The following is a 19,862-nucleotide window of genomic DNA, read 5'->3' on the forward strand; positions in this document are numbered from 1 at the left end:
GATATAGCTTTCACAATGTGACTGTATGATTGTGAAAACCTTGTGTCTGATGTTCCTTTTATCTACCTTATCAACAGATGAGTAAAACATATGGAATAAATATAAATAGGGGTAGTAAATGTTAAAACAAATTTAGATCAAAATGCTAGTGATCAATGAAAGGGAGGGGTAAGGGGAATGGTATGTATGAATTTTTTTCTGTTGTCTTTTTATTTCTTTTTTCTGAATTGATGCAAAGATTCTAAGAAATGATCATGATAATGAATATGCAACTATGTGATGATGTGAATTACTGATTATATATGTAGAACGGAATGATCATATGTTAAGAATGTTTGTGTTTCTTGTCATTTTTTTTTTAATTTAAAAATTAATGAAAAAAAAGAAAAAAAAACGCAAAAGAAGAAAGGGGAAAGTTTAGGGATATTTGAGGATGCAATTCATATTTCTGCATAATTTCTGTGGGTTGAACAAAGTCATAGGTCCATGCCCAGCTTCAAGATCATATTCAAGGCTGGGAAATGCAATTTTCATTCTGGAAAGCCATGTGTCCAGTCAAATATTTGAGGCTCCATCACCACTGAAGGGGGCATAGACCTGATATTGGGAAACAAAGGGAAAATCAACATTGGGTATCTTAAAATTGAAAGGCAACATGGAGACCAGGTTTGGAACATGGATAGAAACCAGTGGAGGTCAGTGAACAGAGACAGACCACACTAGGACACTGTGCCAGTTTGAAAGGATTTATGTACCCTAGAAAAGCCATGTTTTAATCCCAATCAATCTTATGGGAGCAATGGTTTCTTCTAATCCCTATTCAGTACTATAGGCTGGAAACTTGATTAGGTTATCTTCACAGAGACATGACTCAATCAAGTGGGTGTATTAAACTTGATTAGATGGAGGCATGTCTCCACCTATTCTACATGAGTTTTGATTATTTTACTGGGGTGCTATAAAAGAGGAGACATTTTTTGGAGAGAATGCCTTTTGAGAATGCTGAGAAAACCACTGCAGAGCCAAGCAGAGCCACAAGGCCGAGAGAACCACAGAGTCCACCAGCCAGCAACTTTTGGAGATTCTGAGAGTGCAGAGAAGGATGACAAGAGCCATGGAGCAGAGGCCACCAGTCAGTGATCTTTGGAGATGAAGGAAAATGCCCCTGGGGGATTCTCAGGAAGCAAGAGGCCTAGAGAGGAAGCTAGCAAATGATGCCATGTTCACCAGTGCCTTTCCCAGATGAGAGAGTAACCCTGAACTTCATTGGCCTTCTTGAATCAAGGCATCTTTCCCTGGTTGCCTTAGATTGGACATTTCTATAGACCTGCTTTAATTGGGACATATTCATGGCCTTAGAATTGTAAACTTGTAATTTATTAAATTGCCCTTTTTGGGGGAAAATTCAACTTCCCCAAGTCAAATTCTTGATATTTTCACAAGCAGTGCAGACAACCAAAGCTATAGGCTGAGCCCCCAACCTTGGAGTTGGTTCATAATGAAACTTAACCCCACAAAGGATAGGTCAAGTCTACTTAAAATTAGGCCTAAGAGTCACCCCCAAGAGAACCTCTTTTGTTGCTCAGATGTGGCCTTTCTGTCCAGCCAACACAACAAGCAAACTTACCACCCTCCCCCTGTCTACGTGGGACATGACTCCCGGGGTATGGACCTTCCTGCGGCAACATAGGACAGAAATCCTAAAATGAGCTGAGACTCAGCATCGAGGATTGGGAAAACCTTCTCAACCAAAAGGGGGAAGAGTGAAATGAGACAAAGTGTCAATAGCTGAGAGATTACAGAGTTGAGAGATTATCCGGGAAGTTATTCTTACGCATTAAGTAGATATCACCTTGTTAATCAAGATTTAATGGAGAGGCTGGAGGGAACTGCCTGAAAACGTAGAGTTGTGTTCTGGTAGCCATGTTTCTTGAAGATGATGGTATAATGACATAGCCTTCACGATGTGACTGTGTGATTGTGAAAACCTTGTGTCTGATGCACCTTGTTAACAGACGAGTAGAACATATGGAATAAAAATAAATAATAGGGGGGACAAATGTTAAAATAAATTTAGTTTGAAATGCAGGTGATCAATGAAAAGGAGGGGTAAGGGGTATGGTACGTATAAATTTTTTTCCATTGTCTTTTTATTTCTTTTTCTAAATAGATGCAAATGTTCCAAGAAATGATCATGATGATGAATATGCAACTATGTGATGATTTTGTGAATTACTGATTATATATGTAGAACGGAATGATCAAAATAAGAATGTTTGCATTTGTTTGGTGTTTTTTGGTATTAAAAAAATAAAAAATAAATTCCCCTTTTTAAAGAGCAAAAAAAAAAAAAAAAAATCAGGTAGTGCAAGTCCTCCAGCTTTGTTCTTCATTTTCAAAATGGTGTTCACTATTCAGGGCCCCTAACCCTTCCATATAAATTTAATGATTGGTTTTTCCATTTCTGCAGAGAAAGATGTTGGAATTTTTATTGGGATTGCATTGTATCCATAAATCACTTTGGAAAGAATGACATCTTAACAATATTTAGTTTGCCAACCCATAAACATGGAATTCCCTTCCACTTATTTAGGTCTTCCTTGATTTCTTTTAGCAATGTTTTGTACTGTTCTATTTATACATCCTGTACATTCCTGGTTAAATTTATTCATGGATATTTGAATCTTTTAGTTGCTATTATAAATGGTATTTTTTTTCTTGATTTTCCCTTCAGATTATTTATCACTAGTACACAGAACCATTATTGAATTTTGTATGGTGATCTTGCACCCTGCCACCCTGCTGAATTTATTTATTATCATTAGGAGCTTTGTTGAGGATTTTTCTGGATTTTCTATGTATAAGACCCTATCATCTGCAAACAGGGAGAATTTTACTTCTTCCATTCCTTTCCAATTTGGATATCTTTTATCTTTTTCTTGCCTAATTATACTGGCTAGAACTTCCAATAAAATATTGAATAATAATGGTGATATTGGGCATATTTCTCTTATTCCTGATCTTAGAATGCTTTCAGTTTTTCACCATTGTGCATGATATTATCTATAGATTTTTCACAAATGCCTTTTATCATGTTGATGAAGTTTCATTCTATTTCTCATTTTCTAAAGGTTCTTATCAAGAAGGAGCAGTGGATTTTGGCAAACACCTTTTCTGAATCAATTGAAATGATCATGATTTTTAAATTTCCCTTCATCTATTAAAGTGGTGCATTATGTTAATTGATTTTCTTATTTCTAACCACCCTTACATACCTGAGATAAATCCCACTTGATCATGATGTATAATTCTTTTAATGTGGTGTTGGATTTAGTTTGCCAGTTAAGGATTTTTGCATCTATACTCATAAGGGATATTGGTCTGTCATTTTCTTTCATTGTGGTATCTTTATCTGGCTTTGGTATTAGGGTGATATTGGCCTCGTAGAATTAGTTAATATTTTGGAAGACCTTGAGCAGGAGTGCTGTTCATACTTCTTAGAATGTTTGGTAAAATTCACTTGTGAAGGCATCTGGTCCTGGGTCTTTTTTTTGTTGGGAAAGTTTTGATTACTAATTCAATCTCTTTATTTGTTATTGGTCTGTTGACATCTTCCATTTCTTCTTGAGTCAGTGCAAAGTAGTTTGTGTGTTTCTAGAAACTTGTCCATTTTTCTTGGTTTATTGGGGCTCCAAATAAACATGTTGCTTTCTCTTGCAGCTTTCAGAACTCTCTCCTAGTCCTTGGCATTTGGCCTTTCAACTAATATGTGTCAGGGTACAGTTCTCACCAAGTTTATCCTGTTTAGAGTTTGTTAGGCTTCTTAAATGTGCACATTTGTTTCTTTTGTTAAATTTGGGGAGTTTCCTGCCATTACTTCCTTGAATATCCTTTCTGCCCCTTTTTCTCTTTCTCTTCCTTCTGGGACCAACAATACATACATTGGCACACTTGATAGTGCCCCACAATTCTCTTAGACTCTTGTATTATTCAGGTTTCTCTAGGAAACAGAACCAAGATGAGATATCTGTAAATACTATGAGATTTTTATAAGAATTGTCTCACATGATTGTGAGGAAAGGCAAGCCCAAATTCTGGAGGGCAATCCACAAGCTGGCAATATCAATGAAGGTTTTTCATGAATTCCTCAGAAGAAGCTGACTGGTTGAAGTAGAGATGGAAATCTCCTTCCCACTGCTGAAATCATCACTTCTCCTTTTAAAACTTATGACTGATTGAATAAGACTTCTCTCATTGTTGAAGTTGAGCTTCTTCATTAATTGTAGATGCTATCAACCATAGATGCAGTGAACTTACTGATGACTTAAGCCCGTGAAATGTCCTCACATAACAATCAGGCCAGTGCTTTCCTGACCAAACAACTGGACTCCAAAATCTGGCCAAGTTGACATGTGAACTTAACCATCACAGCTCTGTTCATTTTTTTTCATTCTATTTGCTACCCTGAATTATTTCAGTTATCTTGTCTTCAAGGTCACCAATTCTTTCTTCTGCCAGCTCCAGCTCCAATCTGAAGTTTAAGCCCTCTCAAGAACTTTCCATTTCAGCTATTTTAGTCTTCCACTCAAGTATTTCTGTTTGGTTTCTTTTTAAAATTTCTCTCTCTTTACTGAGATTCTCATATTGTTCAGTTATTGTTTTCCTAATATCTTTTATTTCTTTCTCTGCATTTTCCTTTAGCTCCTTGAGTATACTGGGGCTAATTTTTTTTTAAATCTTTGCCCAGTATGTCCAAAATCTGGGCTTTTTTGTTGAAGGTTTCTGGATTTTTCTCTTGTTCTTTTGTATTGCCCATCATTTCCTATTTCTTTGTTTGCATTGTAATCTTTTTGTTGCACATTGTATATTTTAATATTTTAAAGTGTTAACTCTGGGGATAGTCCTAATCTATCTTTTCTTTAGGTTTGTATACAGCTAGTGATATGACAAATAGTTCTTTCAGTGCCAGGAGATATCAAAAACAAACAAAGCATTACCCCCCCACACACACACACATACACACAAAAAACAGCCTTCATGATCTCTGCAAATTGCCTCTGTGCTGTGCTCTTCTTCAAGTTTTAGCCATCCTATCAAGAATATCACTCTGAGATGAATGTGAAACACAGGTCTCTCCATATTTTCTAAACTCACATCTTATACTAGTCTTGTGTTTGCTCATGGCCTCAGGAATTCCCCCATTTACAAGAATACAAATATTCCCCTACTTCCTATAAATTGTATTTTCTCCCCTTCCTGGGTGCTGTATTGTGTGACTTAAAGCTGGTACTTCTCTGCCTCTGGCCGTTCTGACTTAATTATTTCTTATACAGCTTTTACTGTTAGCAAGCTTTTTCTGTATGCAAGACAAGTTCTGGTAGTGTAAGCCAGAGATGAGTTTCCTAGTTCAGCTTTTCATACTGCCACTCAATAGATTGGACTGACATATAGGTACCACAGTATCTGCATAGGGGTTATGCTGCTTCTTCTGGAACAGGGCTAGACACCCATATGGAATGCAGGCCTGCGGTGGGGAGTGGGGAGTGGCATGCAGTCTAGCAAGGGTGTCATGAGCTTCTCCTTCTTTTATGGCATGGGCAGGCTCCAGGAATTGAACCCGGGTCTCTGGCACGGCAGGCAAGAACTCTGCCACTGAGCCACCGTTGCCGGCCCTTCTCTTACCATTTTTAAAGCTGTGTTTTCTTGGTACAGTACGTGCCCAGGTATTGTAATCCTTCAACTGTTTTCAAGAATTCTGAGGAAGATGGCTTTGACTATTTTTGCTAGATTGTTCTACGTTTCTGTGGGGGGAACAGCACCCCAGAGCATGATTACATTTTTCTAAAGCCACTCTGCCAATCCTCTGGTCCAGATACTTCCCACCCACCTGATATTTCCATGTATTTACTTTAAAAACAGAGGTTCTCAAACTTCCTTTGTTCACAGTGCCCTTAATGAACAAAAATTTAAAATAACCGATGATATCCTGTGAGTTTCCTGTAGCCCAATGGAGTGATTGTGGACCTATCTTAAACAGGATTTCTTGAAGATGTTATTTCAGTAGTGAAGATATGAACTGAATCATGTTGGGCTTTAATCTGATTTACTGGTTTTATAAGCAGAATAAAATTCAGACATTGAGAGAGAAAGCCACAGGAAGAAGCTGCAAGTCAAAGGAACAAGGAGGAGAAAGGAAAACACATTGCCATGTGCATTGTGATGTGACAGAAAAGCCAAGGATCAAGGATCACCAGCAGCCAGCCCCAGGATCTTTGGGGTGAAAACATCACCTTGCTGATGTCTCAATTTTGGACTTCTCCCTAGCCTCAAAATCATGAGTCGATAAATCCCATTGGTTAAGCCAACTCTATGTATGACATTTGTTTTAGCAGCCTGGAAACTAAGACAATATTATACCACTATAGACTGTGGGAATGGAATATTTGGTTAAAGAATCTGAAGAAGAGAAAACTTCTGAGGAAAGGCAAATCATTTGTCTTTAAATCCTATCAATATGGTAATTATTTGAGGTTTTAGCCTGAAATTTAGGATATATATATATAGGCTCAATCCTGGAAATGTTTACCATAAAAGGTATAAATAATTTTGCCACTATTTATGTGTCTTAAATTATCAGTGTAATATAATTCAAGCCTTATGGTCCATCAGTATCAGTAAATACTTAGATGTGTGTTAATTAACTCTGATTAAAAAGTATATTTTAATTATGTTTTTGTTTTTTACTTATTTATTTTTGGGTAGATTTAGATTTACAAAAACTTTCAAGCTTGTACACCAAGGTTCCCCTGTTATTATCACCTTACATTAGTATGGCTCATTAGTCACAATTAATGAACAAATATCGATAATTTATTATTAAAGTCCCTACTTTATTCAAATTTCTGTAGTTTTTACCTAGTGTCCTTTTTCTCTATCAGAAATCCATCCAGGATATCATATTACATTTATGTTGTCTCATTAGGGCTCCTCTGAGCTGTGACAGTTTCTCAGACTTTTCTTATTTTTGATGACCTTGACAGTTTTGAAAGTTATGGTCAGGGTATTTTGTAGAATATCACTCAATTGGGATTTATCTGATGCTTTTCTTATGATTAGACTAGGTTTATGGGTTTTGAGGAGAAAGACACAGAAGTAAAATGCTATTATCATCAATCATTTCAAGAGTAGATACTACCATTAACATGACTTGTCACTGTTGCTGTGAACCTCAATCACCTGGCTTAAGTGTCTGCTGTAAAGTTACTCTTTTTCCCTCCTTCCATATTCTACTCTTTGGAAAGAAGTTACAGCAAGCAGTCCACACTAAAGGAGTGAGGAGTTATGCTTTGCCTTCTTGAGAGCAGAGTATCTATGTAAATTATTTGGAATTCTGCACAGGAAATTTGTCTCTTTCCTTAATTTATTCAATCATTTTTATATCACTACAGACTCATAGATATTTATTATACAGTTTGGATTATAACCAAATATAATTTTATTATTTTGTTGCTTAAATTTTCTCAGATTTGGTCACTGGGAGCTCTTTCTTATAGCTCCTGGGTTCCTTTGACATACAGCCATTGTTGTGTGTGCCTTAAGTACTTTCTGTATTTAAGGCTTTATAAGATGCTCTACTCCAGTTCAAGAATCTGCCATTTTTTAAGGGAGCTCTGGTTCCTTTCATTGGAGAATGGAATTAGAGACCAAGATCCGGCCACTAGGGGTGCTCACTGATGCTGGAGTGTTGTTGCTTCTAGGTTCTCTGAAGTGGCAGTTCAAGGAAATATATAGTAACCTGTTTCTTTCTATACATGTGCCTATGAATACTTTCATATGTAACCATCTGTATGTATAATAAGATAATCATGAGTTCATACTAATGTCTCCAAAACTAATCTATTACACATGAATTATCTTAACCTCTTCCCCTACTTGTCTGCAACATCCCATTCCAGTAGTGAGAAATCTGACTCCTACCATCTGCCATTCATTTACTTAATCATTCAATTCCAATATGAATGCACGGTGTTTTCAGAATTATTAATCCAAATCCCCATGGGAAGCAATTTTACCAACTACAGTACAAGGCTTATGTGCAATTCCTTTGCCTTTAGTCTTACAGACTCCTCTCATTTCCAAAGTTACTTAGGTCGGCACCTTTCCCCTTCAGTGCAGTTGTTTTATACATTTGTAATACAATAGATTCTTTTGTCACAGTCTTCGTTATACCCTGGGATCCCCATCCCCAACTTCCCCAATTTTTAAAAATTTGCATACATTAACGTACACTCCTGTTCTAGTTTGCTAGCTGCCGGAATGTAACACACCAGAGATGGACTGGCTTTTAATAAAAGGGGATTTATTTTGTTAGTTCTTCAGAGGAAAGGCAGCTGGCTTTCATCTGAGGTTCTTTCTTATGTGGGAAGGCTCAGGGTAATCTCTACTGGCCTTCTCTCCAGGCTTCTGGGTTCCAACAACTTTCCCTGGAGTGATTTCTTTCAGCATCTCCAAAGGCCTGGGCTGAACTGCAAGTGCTGAGATGAGGTATGCCAAGCTGCTTTGGCTGTGCTACATTGCACTCTCTCATTTAAGAACCAGCCAATCAAGTCAAATGTCATTCATTGCAGGAGGTACGCCTCCTAGCCGACTGCAGATGTAATTAGCAACAGATGAGGTTCATGTACCATTTTGGCTCATGTCCACAGCAACAGAACTAGGTGCCTTCACCTGGCCAAACTGGCAACTGAATCTACTTACCACAACTGCCTTCTGCCATAAAGTTCTGTAAGTTATTTTATCAAATTCAGTATCCAATTTATTTTTGTATTTCATTTTGTTTACACAGCATTGAAATGATTTGTTTCACACATAAAAGTAGTTGCAAATGGTAACAGGTTTTAAAGAGCTTTCCTTGTAGTTTTAGGACAGTGTTCAACAAAATAAACCTGATTAAATGTTTTGTTTCAAAGTTGAATAAGCTACAATATGAAACAAACACCTGAGTATTAATTGTAAGTATTAGTATCAGATCAAGAAAAACCCAAAACTTAACAAAAAGCAATGAACTATATTGATGCACTGATAGCTGTACACAGTGCAATAAGTACTAAATTATCTAATTTTTGTTAAATAGGAAATGAATGTTAGTCCAGTAATTGCAGTCATTGCTTCTAGAATAGTATTATAGAGATTAGGTGATCTATTTAGTAGGATTTTACCATGGTAAATTTACTGAGTAAGTTTTAGGCCTGTTAAGAATATTTACTATATAATTAACCTGAGCCTTACTTGGCATTTAACTGAATGGGGTACATGGATACATGGGTACTAAAAGGTAAAACATGTTAATCCAGATTGTTTTATATGCAGAAGCCTGATTATTTTAAAAGTCATTGTAGAACTACAACCTTCTAATCTATGGCACATTTGAATGAAATTCAAGCCTATGAGAAACAAATAACTAATTTCCTTAGCATATAAAGAGCTTCTACAAACCAACAAGAAAAATACTAATAGCCTAATGGAAAAATGAACAAAGGACTAGAATGAAAGGTTCATAGAAAATAAAACAAAAATGACTTTTAAACATATGAAAAGATAGTTAATGTAACTTATAATAAGAGAAATGCAGAATAAAATCAATGAGATATAGTTGCTTACTTTTCAAGTTGACAAAAATGTAAACATTGATAATATATCAAAGTGTTGGGGAAACATTCTCAAATACTGTCATATAGCCTCTTGGGAAGGTAAATTGATGATATTTATAAAGTCTATAATAACTTGATTGTTTTTCAGTTAGCAATTCTATTTATAGGCATACAAGACCCCTAAAAGTACATTCAGAAATATTGATTGTTGTATCATGTGTAATAACCAAAAACTGGATAAAAACCAAACGTTTATTAATAAAGGAAATGTTAAATAAATTATGGTGCATTCATACACTATATTTCTTATAAGAGGTATAAGACTTCTGAAAACACATTGTTGATAGAAAATAGGTACCACACTGTATAAGTAATATGCTATAGTTAGTGAGAGAGGAGGAGGAGAAGGAAAGCTTGTTTATGGATGGGATATTCCTGGAAGGACATCCAACAAACTGTGAAAAGGAAAACTAGGGATTGGGCAGAAGGGAGACTTCTTTTCTCAAAAACTTTTTTGTAGTATTTGAATTTCATTTACCAAATAATGCTATATATTTCCACTAAAAATAGTAAGAAAAATTCTTCATAAAATGAATGACTATACAAATAGGGTGGTGCAATAGTGGCTCAGTGGCAAAATTCTTGCCTGTCATGCCAGAGACCTGGGTTTGATTCCCGGTGCTGCCCATGCAAAATATAATAATAATAATAAAGTATAAAGAGCAAATAAATTGTTTTCTGTTTTACCTCTCAAAAAAAAAAAACTATACTAAGATATTATTTTTTATCAGATTGGTAAAAGCCAAAAAGTTTGACAATACACTCCCTTGCCTAGGCTTTGGGGATACAGGCACTTTCGTTCATGCATTACTAGTGGTGGGAGTGTAAATCAGTATAACCCTTAACTTGAGAATACCTATCAAAATTGCAAATACATTACAAAGTTCCCTTGGGGGAATGGGGAGAAAGGGGGAAAAATTCAGCTTCCCCATTTGGAGAATTTCTGATATTCTCGCAAGCAGTGGGGACAACCAAATTAATAGGCTGAGCCCTCACTCTTGGGATTTGTCCCTATGAAACTTTTCCCCACAAAGGATAGGCTAAGCCTACTTAAAATTAGGCCTAAGAGCCACCCCCAGAGAAGCTCTTTCGTTGCTCAGATGTGGCCTATTTCTCTCTCAGCCAACACGGCAAGCAAACTCACTGCCCTCCCCCTCTCTACGTGGGACATGACTCCCAGGGATGTAAATTTCCCTGGCAATATGAGACAGAAATCCTAGAACGAACTAGGACTCAGAATCAATGATTGAGAAAACCTTCTTGACTGAAAGGGGGAAGAGAGAAATGAGACAAAATAAAATGTCAGTGGCTGAGAGATTTCAGAGTCAAGAGGTTATCCTGGAGGTTATTCTTACACATTACATAGATATCCCCTTTTTAGTTTATGGTGTATTAGAGTGGCTAGAGGAAAGTGCCTGAAACTACATGTAGAGCTGCGTTCCAGTAGCAACGATTTGTGAAGATGATTGTAAAATGATGTAGCTTTCACAATGTGACTGTGTGATTGTGAAAACCTTGTGTCTGATGCTCCTTTTATCTATGGTATGGACAGATGAGTAAAAAATATGTATTAAAAATAAATAAATAGGCCGCCCTTCCACGTCTCCCGGAAGAGGCGGCCGGGCCACGGCAGCTCTTGGAGGAGATTTGCTTAGTTTGGGCCGGCTCGGGGCCGGCGGCTGATGGGGGGCAAGCTCGGAGGGCGCGGAGTCCTCAGCCGCTCCGGAGTCCTCAGGGTCATCAATAGGAGTATCCTTCTACCATCATGTCCTGGTTGGCTGATCTTGCTGGAAAGGCTGAAGATCTTTTAAACCGAGTTGATCAAGGGGCTGCAACAGCTCTTAGTAGAAAAGAAAACATCGGCAACATCATATATAACAAAAATACTGACTATCCTGAACTTCAACAGCAAAATACAGATTTGACTTATCAGACTGGATCTAAAGCTACCTACATTTCCTCAGCAGCTGAAACCATTAGAAATCAAAAAGCCACCATCTTAGCTAGTACTGCAAATGTGAAAGTAGGAGCTAGGACATCAGGGGAGGCCTCCCACCCTGTTGAAAATGCTTCCAGTCCTAAGCCTTCATCCCAATTTGTTCGAAGAAAAAAGTCAGAACCTGATGATGAGCTGCTGTTTGATTTTCTTAATAGTTCACAGAAGGAGCCTGCCGGGAAGGTGGAAATCAAAAAAGAAAGGGGCAAGTCACCTGTCTTTCAGAGGTCTCGGACATCAAGCATTGGTTCTGTGAACACGAGTATAACCACCATCAAAACCATTGAAGAAAATTCTTCTGGGAGCCAAAGCCATGAAGCCTCTAATAATTCACATTCTGGTCCTGAAGCCCAAAAGGATTCTTCAGAAGAAAATGCATCATTAAATGCTACCTGTGCTGATGATAACCCAGCATCTAAGGATGGTGGCATGTCACATGAGCTATCTAATCTTCGACTGGAGAATCAGCTGCTGAGGAATGAAGTTCAATCTTTAAATCAAGAAATGGCCTCTTTACTTCAGAGATCCAAGGAAACTCAAGAAGAATTAAACAAAGCAAGAGCAAGAGTTGAAAAGTGGAATGTTGACCATTCAAAGAGTGATCGAATAACCCGAGAACTTCGAGCCCAAGTAGATGACCTGACTGAAGCACTGGCTGCCAAGGATTCCCAGCTAGCTGTATTGAAAGTGAGATTACAGGAAGCTGATCAACTACTGAATACTCGCACAGAAGCATTAGAAGCCTTACAGAGTGAAAAATCACGAATAATGCAGGATCACAATGAAGGAAGTAGCCTACAGAATCAAGCTTTGCAAACTCTTCAGGAGCGATTACATGAAGCAGATGCCACTCTGAAGAGAGAGCAGGAGAGCTATAAACAAATGCAGAGTGAGTTTGCTGCACGCCTTAATAAAATGGAAGTGGAACGTCAGAATTTGGCAGAAGTGGTTACTCTAGCAGAAAGAAAACACTCAGATGAGAAGAAGAGAGTTGATGAGCTACAGCAGCAAGTCAAGATGTATAAGTCCAACTTGGAGTCCTCTAAACAGGAATTAATTGACTACAAACAAAAAGCTACTAGAATACTCCAATCAAAAGAAAAATTGATTAACAGCTTAAAAGAAGGATCTGGTTTTGAAAGTCTAGATAGCAGTACTGCTAACAGCATGGAGCTAGAAGAACTTCGTCATGAGAAGGAAATGCAAAGGGATGAAATACAGAAGCTGATGGGCCAGATACATCAGCTGAGATCTGAATTACAGGATATGGAGGCTCAACAGGTTAGTGAAGCAGAATCAGCAAGAGAACAGTTACAAGATCTACAAGACCAAATAGCCCAGCAAAAAGCATCTAAACAAGAGGTAGAGGCAGAATTGGATCGACAAAAACAGGAATGCCATTATATAGAAGAAGACCTGTATCGAACAAAGAACACCTTGCAAAGCAGAATTAAAGATCGAGAAGAGGAAATTCAAAAACTTAGAAATCAGCTTACCAATAAAACTCTAAGCAACAACAGTCAGTCTGAGTTGGAAAATCGACTCCATCAGCTAACAGAAACTCTTATTCAGAAGCAGACCATGCTGGAGAGTCTCAGCACAGAAAAGAACTCTCTAGTCTTTCAACTGGAGCGCCTCGAGCAGCAGATAAACTCTGCCTCTGGAAATAGTAGTAATGGATCTTCTATTAATATGTCTGGAATTGACAATGGTGAAGGTACACGTCTGCGCAATGTTCCTGTTCTTTTTAATGACACAGAAACTAATCTGGCAGGAATGTATGGAAAAGTCTGCAAAGCTGCTAGTTCAATTGACCAGTTTAGCATCCGTCTGGGAATTTTTCTCCGAAGATATCCCATGGCACGGGTATTTGTAATTATATATATGGCTTTGCTTCACCTCTGGGTCATGATTGTTCTATTGACTTACACCCCAGAAATGCACCATGACCAACCATATGGCAAATGAACCGTCCACACCCAGTTGTTTCAGTGATTGGTTGTTGTTTTTTTTTCTAGACTGGGATCAGCAAAAGGGTCGATTCTCTAAAATTTTTAGAAGGATGCATATGATTATATTATCACTACAAGCTTTTAACTTACAGACAGTACTTTAACAAGCTCAGCTTTGCTTTTCCTGAATTCAGTGGTTCTTATATATATGTGTGTGTGGTTGTATATATATATATATATATATTCTGGGGTAGTTCACCTCTCTGTACAGTCCATCTTGTATTTTAGGTTCTACTGATTATGGGTTATAATCAGGGAAACTAATTGTATTTAACAATATAAATAAAAAAAAGTTTTCTTTTTGTTAAAAATAAATAAATAAATAAATAAATAAATAAATAATGGGGGAACAAAGGTTAAAATAAACTGAGTAGACTGAAATAATAGTGGTCAATGAAAGGGAGTGACAAGGGATATGGCATGTGTAAGTTTTTTCTCTTTTCTGTCTTTTGTTGGAAAGATGCAAATATTCTAAAAAATGATCATGGTGATGAATACACAACCACACAATGATATTGTGACCCACTGATTGTAACCATGTTAAGAATGTTTGTATGTTTGTTGGTTGTTTATAATAAAAATATTTTTTTTAATTGCAAAGAAAAATGAATATGTGTTTGTACCTACTTCCTATGAGGACAGACAAAAAAGAAGAATTTGTTTTGTTTTTTCTTTTTTTTTTAAACTCAGTTTAGTATTGTCAGGAATTGAATTCTTAAGCTATTCTTAATTCTCCTTTTCACTGTGTCTTTTTTGGATTATTTCAGGTTTTTACCATATTATGTTTTCTAATTCAAATTAAAACTAAAAAAACCTATGCTCAAAGATGAAAGTAGTTTAATCTGAGATTGCACAAAATGAAGTTCACCTGGAACCACAAATTAAAGGACTGGTTTTTCTGCACATGTTCAAATGTCATACATAAACATTTGAATATGTGCCTTTACTACAGTCTCCTCCATATTTTGATATATATATGTGTGTGTTGTGTGCAAGTGTGTGTGTGTATATGTGTGTGTGTTCATGCATATGTATATATATTTAATAAATCAAATGTTTGTATAATCCTTTAAATATAAAGCTTTTAAAATATTGATTTGTTATTCCTCCCTCCTAGAATGTCTTTCAATTTCCTCTCCAGCAATTCCTCTCCATTACTTTCTTCATGACAATTAAAAACAAGATCTCTCCCATAAAGTCTTTGCTGATTGACCAAACCCTTCATTCATTCATTCAGCAAGTATTTACTGAGTACCTGCAATTTACCAAGCATCAGCATACATGAAGGAAAAGGCAAACAAAGTCTCTACCCTATAAGAGCATATAGTTCAGCTAAGAAGATGGATTTACAAAAAGAAGAAAGATTACTTAAATCCAGTTTTGGTTAGTGATACAAAGAAATGACTGTGAGTGATATAAATAAAGAAGTGAGGCCTCACCCAGCTTGGGAGGGTGCTCTGAGAAACTGACCTTCAAGCTGGTAGAGGAATGATAAGTAGGAGTCCATCAGGGAAAAGGGGGAGAAAAAGCATTCCAAGCACAGAGACTCTTGTGCTGGAGTAGTGAGGAACTAGGGGCACTGGGCAAAGGAAATAAAAGCAGTGCAGCTGAAGAGTGTGGGATAAAGGGGAAAACAACATAGAATGAGGATGGAGAAGCAGTCAGAGGCCTTGTAAGACATGATAAGGCCCCGTTATTCCTCCTTTCTAGACACCTCAACCCGGATTTAGTTTTTTTATTAATACATATTTCTTTATTAATATCACTTCAACTCAGGATGTTGACATCATCTTTTCTGATACAGAACTGAAGGACAAAAACCATACCTGCCCATACCCAGGGCAAGGTATTTTGCTCCTATTCTCAGTTCCTTCATCTGTAAAGGGGAATAATAATAGTGCAAACCTTTAATTGTGTGATTAAACAAGTTAATAAAGTACTTAAAAGGGTGTCTGAAGCATAGTCATCATTAGCTATGATGTTTTCTGTAATCATCTACTGATCCTTGGACAGAATACCTAGTCCTACGTAGCACAGAACACACAATACAGTAAGTAGTGAATGAATGCTCATTAACAGGAAATGGATTGTTTAACCCCATTCACCACATTCTTCTGGTACAATACCAGAAACTGCGCAGGTTAGGCTGCACTTAACATAATTTTGTCCTTTGAGGGCTCGTTATCAGGGACAGAGTAAAACCACAGAACAGAGGCTAAATTCTCTGAAATGAGCTAGCCTCATCTTTCAAGGGTTCTCAGATAACTGCCACTTCCTACTCAGAGATCATTCTCCCTTCCTATTTCTATCCTGTTTCTGAATGCTTGGCCATCCCTGAAGAATTCCATCCAGCCCTCACTGAAGAAACTGGAATTCATAATTGGGGACTGTTGGGTCCCACTGTACCTGAGAAGCACATTGAAAGCTATGAGGGAGGCTAAATGGCCAGGAAACTCATTTTGGTGTTTTTGATAGATGAGAAGAGGCAGTGTGGGGAGGGAAAGGGAGATAACTTCCTTATCTTGGAGTTCCTCGGCTGTAATGCACATATAATGCCCGCAAAGTATCCACCTGGGCCTCTCTGCCTCACCCACTTTAGGATATTGAGAGGCAAGAAAATGAAGCTTGTGGCTCTTGCTATGCTGTGACTAATAAAGTCCTTTGTCCCTAGACCAGGAGTCTCATGTCCTCTGCCAGCATCCACGAAGCTGTGGTGGCAAGGAGGATAAAAATCTCAGTCTTTTCACAGTTCTTGGCAAACTTCAATATAACTGTTCACAAGACCTTCCATGATTTCCGTTTTTAAAGTGATATTTCTAGACCTTGATTTTAAATAATGTTCAAAGCCCTTGAGTTGGGACACTTCACTAAAGGACCAGAAGTATAATTTAATATCGATTTTCATGTTCTTGACCATTTTTGAAATTTCATTTTTAAGAAAGATTAAATAAAATAGAGCTATTATTTTTATTTATAGACTGGATCTATTTATTTATTCATACCACTACTTTGTCCAAAATAATTTAAGGTAAAATACAAAAAATGAATGTAAAATAAGAAAGAAAAAGTCAGAAAGGTAAAATAGGAGAAGAAAAGTAAAACGGCTTTTCCTCTGTGTTACTACTGCACCTACCATTAAATGAATGTGTTTGCTGTTGTTTGCTTTATGCCTGTCTTTCTCGCTAGACTCTCAGCTCCATGAAAGTAAGGATCAGGTTTGTCTTGTTTAATGCCAAAGGTGCCTGTCACTTATCGGTGCATAACAAACATATTTTCAAGAAAAGTATAAAAGAAAGAGGAGCAGGGAAGGGAAAGAAAGGGAGAAAATGAAATGGAGGGAGGGAAGGGGAGAAAAAAAAAAAGAAAGAAATCAGAGTTTAGAAGTTGGCCATGTTTTAGTTTCCTAGGCTGCTCAAGCAAATACCATGAAATGGCCAAGGTTAAACAATGGGAATTTACTCGTTTACAGTTTTGAGGTTAAAAGAAAGTCCAAATCAAGGCATCAACAAAACAATGTTTTCCCTCCAAATACTGTTATATTCTTGGGCTGGCTGCTGGCGATTTTTAGCCCTTAGTTTATCATATGGCAATGCACATGGCAGCCTCTCCTGGACTCCCCATTCTCTTCAAGGTTTCCTTGGTATCATCTTATATCCTGTGGCTTTCTCTCTGTGTCTGTCTGAAATTCATTCCACTTATAAAGGACTACAGTAATAGGATTGACCCATCCTGATTGACCCACACCTTCTTTGATGAGGTGACCTCATCAAAAAGTCCTACTTACAATAGGTTCTCACCCATAGAAATGGATTACATTTAAGAACATTTTTCTGGGCATATACAGCTTCAAACCATTCCACACCACATGACTTTCTCACCAACAGAACTCTGAGCAATATGCCTGGTTGAAGTACTAAATTTCTCAGCCTCCTCTGCCAGAAGGAAGGGCCAATGGGAGACAAATGCAAATTCTAGGACTTCCAAGGAAGCTATTTATGTCCTACCACACTTTCACCTTTTTGTTGCTTGGAACACACATGATGGCTAGAAATTCTAGTAGTAGACTTTGGATTATGGGGGGAAGATCAGAGAATCTCAGAGACTTCAACTCTGATAGTTTTGAATCCCTGAACGAATGCTAACAACTATTTCCCTGCAGACTTCTCATCTTATGACTTAAGCCACCATTAAGTAAGTTGCCTCTGATATTACAGTCAAGTTTAATACTAAATAATACAGCCATGAAGATCTGTAAATGGAACCATTATGCAACTACCTTTCACCTCTTTAATAGTGAGAGGGAGGTTGGAAAAAGAGACATAGTTTGTTGAAACTTAAATCTAAGAAAATTCATTGGATAATCAAGCAAATATATCAACAGAAAATAGTACTCTTACTACAGCCAAGATGAGATTTCAGTCACCAAAAAGTCATTAGTCCTAATGATTAGTTAAATGCTACATTTTCATACTCCAAACATCACCCTAAAAGAAAGTCTAAGAAGGGACCATTTCATTTGTCAGGGATTTGCCACTTCATTTCTTGGACCCTTCTTTTTTCTCATCCTATAGATTTAACAAGTCAGCAAGCTTTTGTGAAAATTCTCAGATTACATCTTTCCTTTCTATTTCCAGAAAAACTACTCTAGGCTAAGCTTCAGCCTCCTAATCCATAATTACTATATTTGCTTTCTAAATGGCCTTTCCAACACCCCCTTCTCATCCAGCGATCACATCTCAAATCTTTCTATTTCATTATGCAATTTTCTGCCCATAGAACACTGACCATACACTCCTCATCACACATATTTTACCCTTGTATGTCTTAACTTTTCACTAAATGGTAAACTCCTTATAAGAAGACTCTGACCCATTCTTTTCCATATTTCTTAACTCTGCCTTCATGTTAGAACAATCTGGAGAGCTTCTAAAAATACCAGTGCTCCAGGCCAACGCCTAAAGTTTCTAATTTATCTGGAGGAGGCTGAGGCACCCAAATGTCTTAAAATCCACCCATCATTCCAGACCAGTGCTGAAGATACAACTGTGAATAAGTAGACAGTGTAAATCTCATACTCCAGTAAGTGTGTTATTCAAATAATGCCCCAAGTATGCATGAGCGTGTGCCCAGACACACACATATACACCTCTACAAACAGCCTCCCCCAAATAAAACTTACCTATCCTTTGCTTATCCTTTGAGGTTGAATTCAAGTCCCACCTCCTTTGTGAATCATTCTTTGATGACAGCTATCAACACCCATCTCAGGTTTCTCTAACTCCATTTGATGTACTCCCTCATTCTCCCTACTTCTTAAATTTCTTTGGTGCTATTTTCTCTGTATCACACAATTAGCACCTCACTGTATACTGTCAAGCTGCTCATCTGTAAAACAAGCACAGTGGCTTAGCTGACCTCAAAAGTCCCTTCCTTTGACTCTTACAGTCTATGAATTTATGGCTTGTCTGTACAGCCTGATTTAGCACTCATTATAGACAATTTTCTACTAATTATTTGATATTTGTATATTCTTTCTTGACAACTAAAGTACAGATTCCTTAAAGACAAGGGACACATATTATAGTTATGGAATTTTCCTACCCACAGCATAATGCTAGATGCTTAATTATACATTGACTGATATGTTAAACCAGAACTGACATAGTATTAAAAAAAATGGAGATGAGTGAAAGGAAATCCTTTTAGGAAGCAGTTTTTTACAAATTAGGAGTATGGGCTTTGGAGACAGACTGACTGGTTAGTCACCCAGCTGCTACACTTAACAGTTATGTAGTGATATATCTTAGGGGAGTTACTTAAGATCTCTAAGCTTCAGTTTTCTCATTTGTGAAAAGGAATTTATAATAGTACTATTTTTGTCTGCCATGACTGCTATGACAAATTATCACAGAAGGTTGGCTAAATAACAGGAATCTACTGTCGCATGGTTTTAGGGGTTCCAAGTCCTAAATCAAAGTATCAGCAGGTAATGCTTTCTCTAAAGTCTGATGGAGGTGTGCTGACAATCAATTCTAATCGCATGGTGATCTGTCACCCTTGGTCTTCTCCTATGGCTTTTTCTACTGTGTCTAAATTCCTTTGGCTAATAAGGATTCCAGCCATTGGATTAAGGCCCACCCTGAT

At 37.3% G+C, this 19,862-nt stretch overlaps 1 protein-coding gene and 1 pseudogene across 1 annotated transcript in view; one reads left to right on the forward strand and one right to left on the reverse strand.

Moving 5' to 3' along the window:
* The window catches only part of DCDC1 (doublecortin domain containing 1), a 544,066-nt gene that overhangs the window by 283,008 nt on the left and 241,196 nt on the right, over positions 1 to 19,862 (reverse strand).
* Positions 11,305 to 14,020, forward strand: LOC143644818 (golgin subfamily A member 5 pseudogene; annotated as a pseudogene).

The sequence above is a fragment of the Tamandua tetradactyla genome, chromosome 8 (genome assembly GCF_023851605.1).
Source record: "Tamandua tetradactyla isolate mTamTet1 chromosome 8, mTamTet1.pri, whole genome shotgun sequence".
Lineage (NCBI taxonomy): Eukaryota > Metazoa > Chordata > Mammalia > Pilosa > Myrmecophagidae > Tamandua > Tamandua tetradactyla.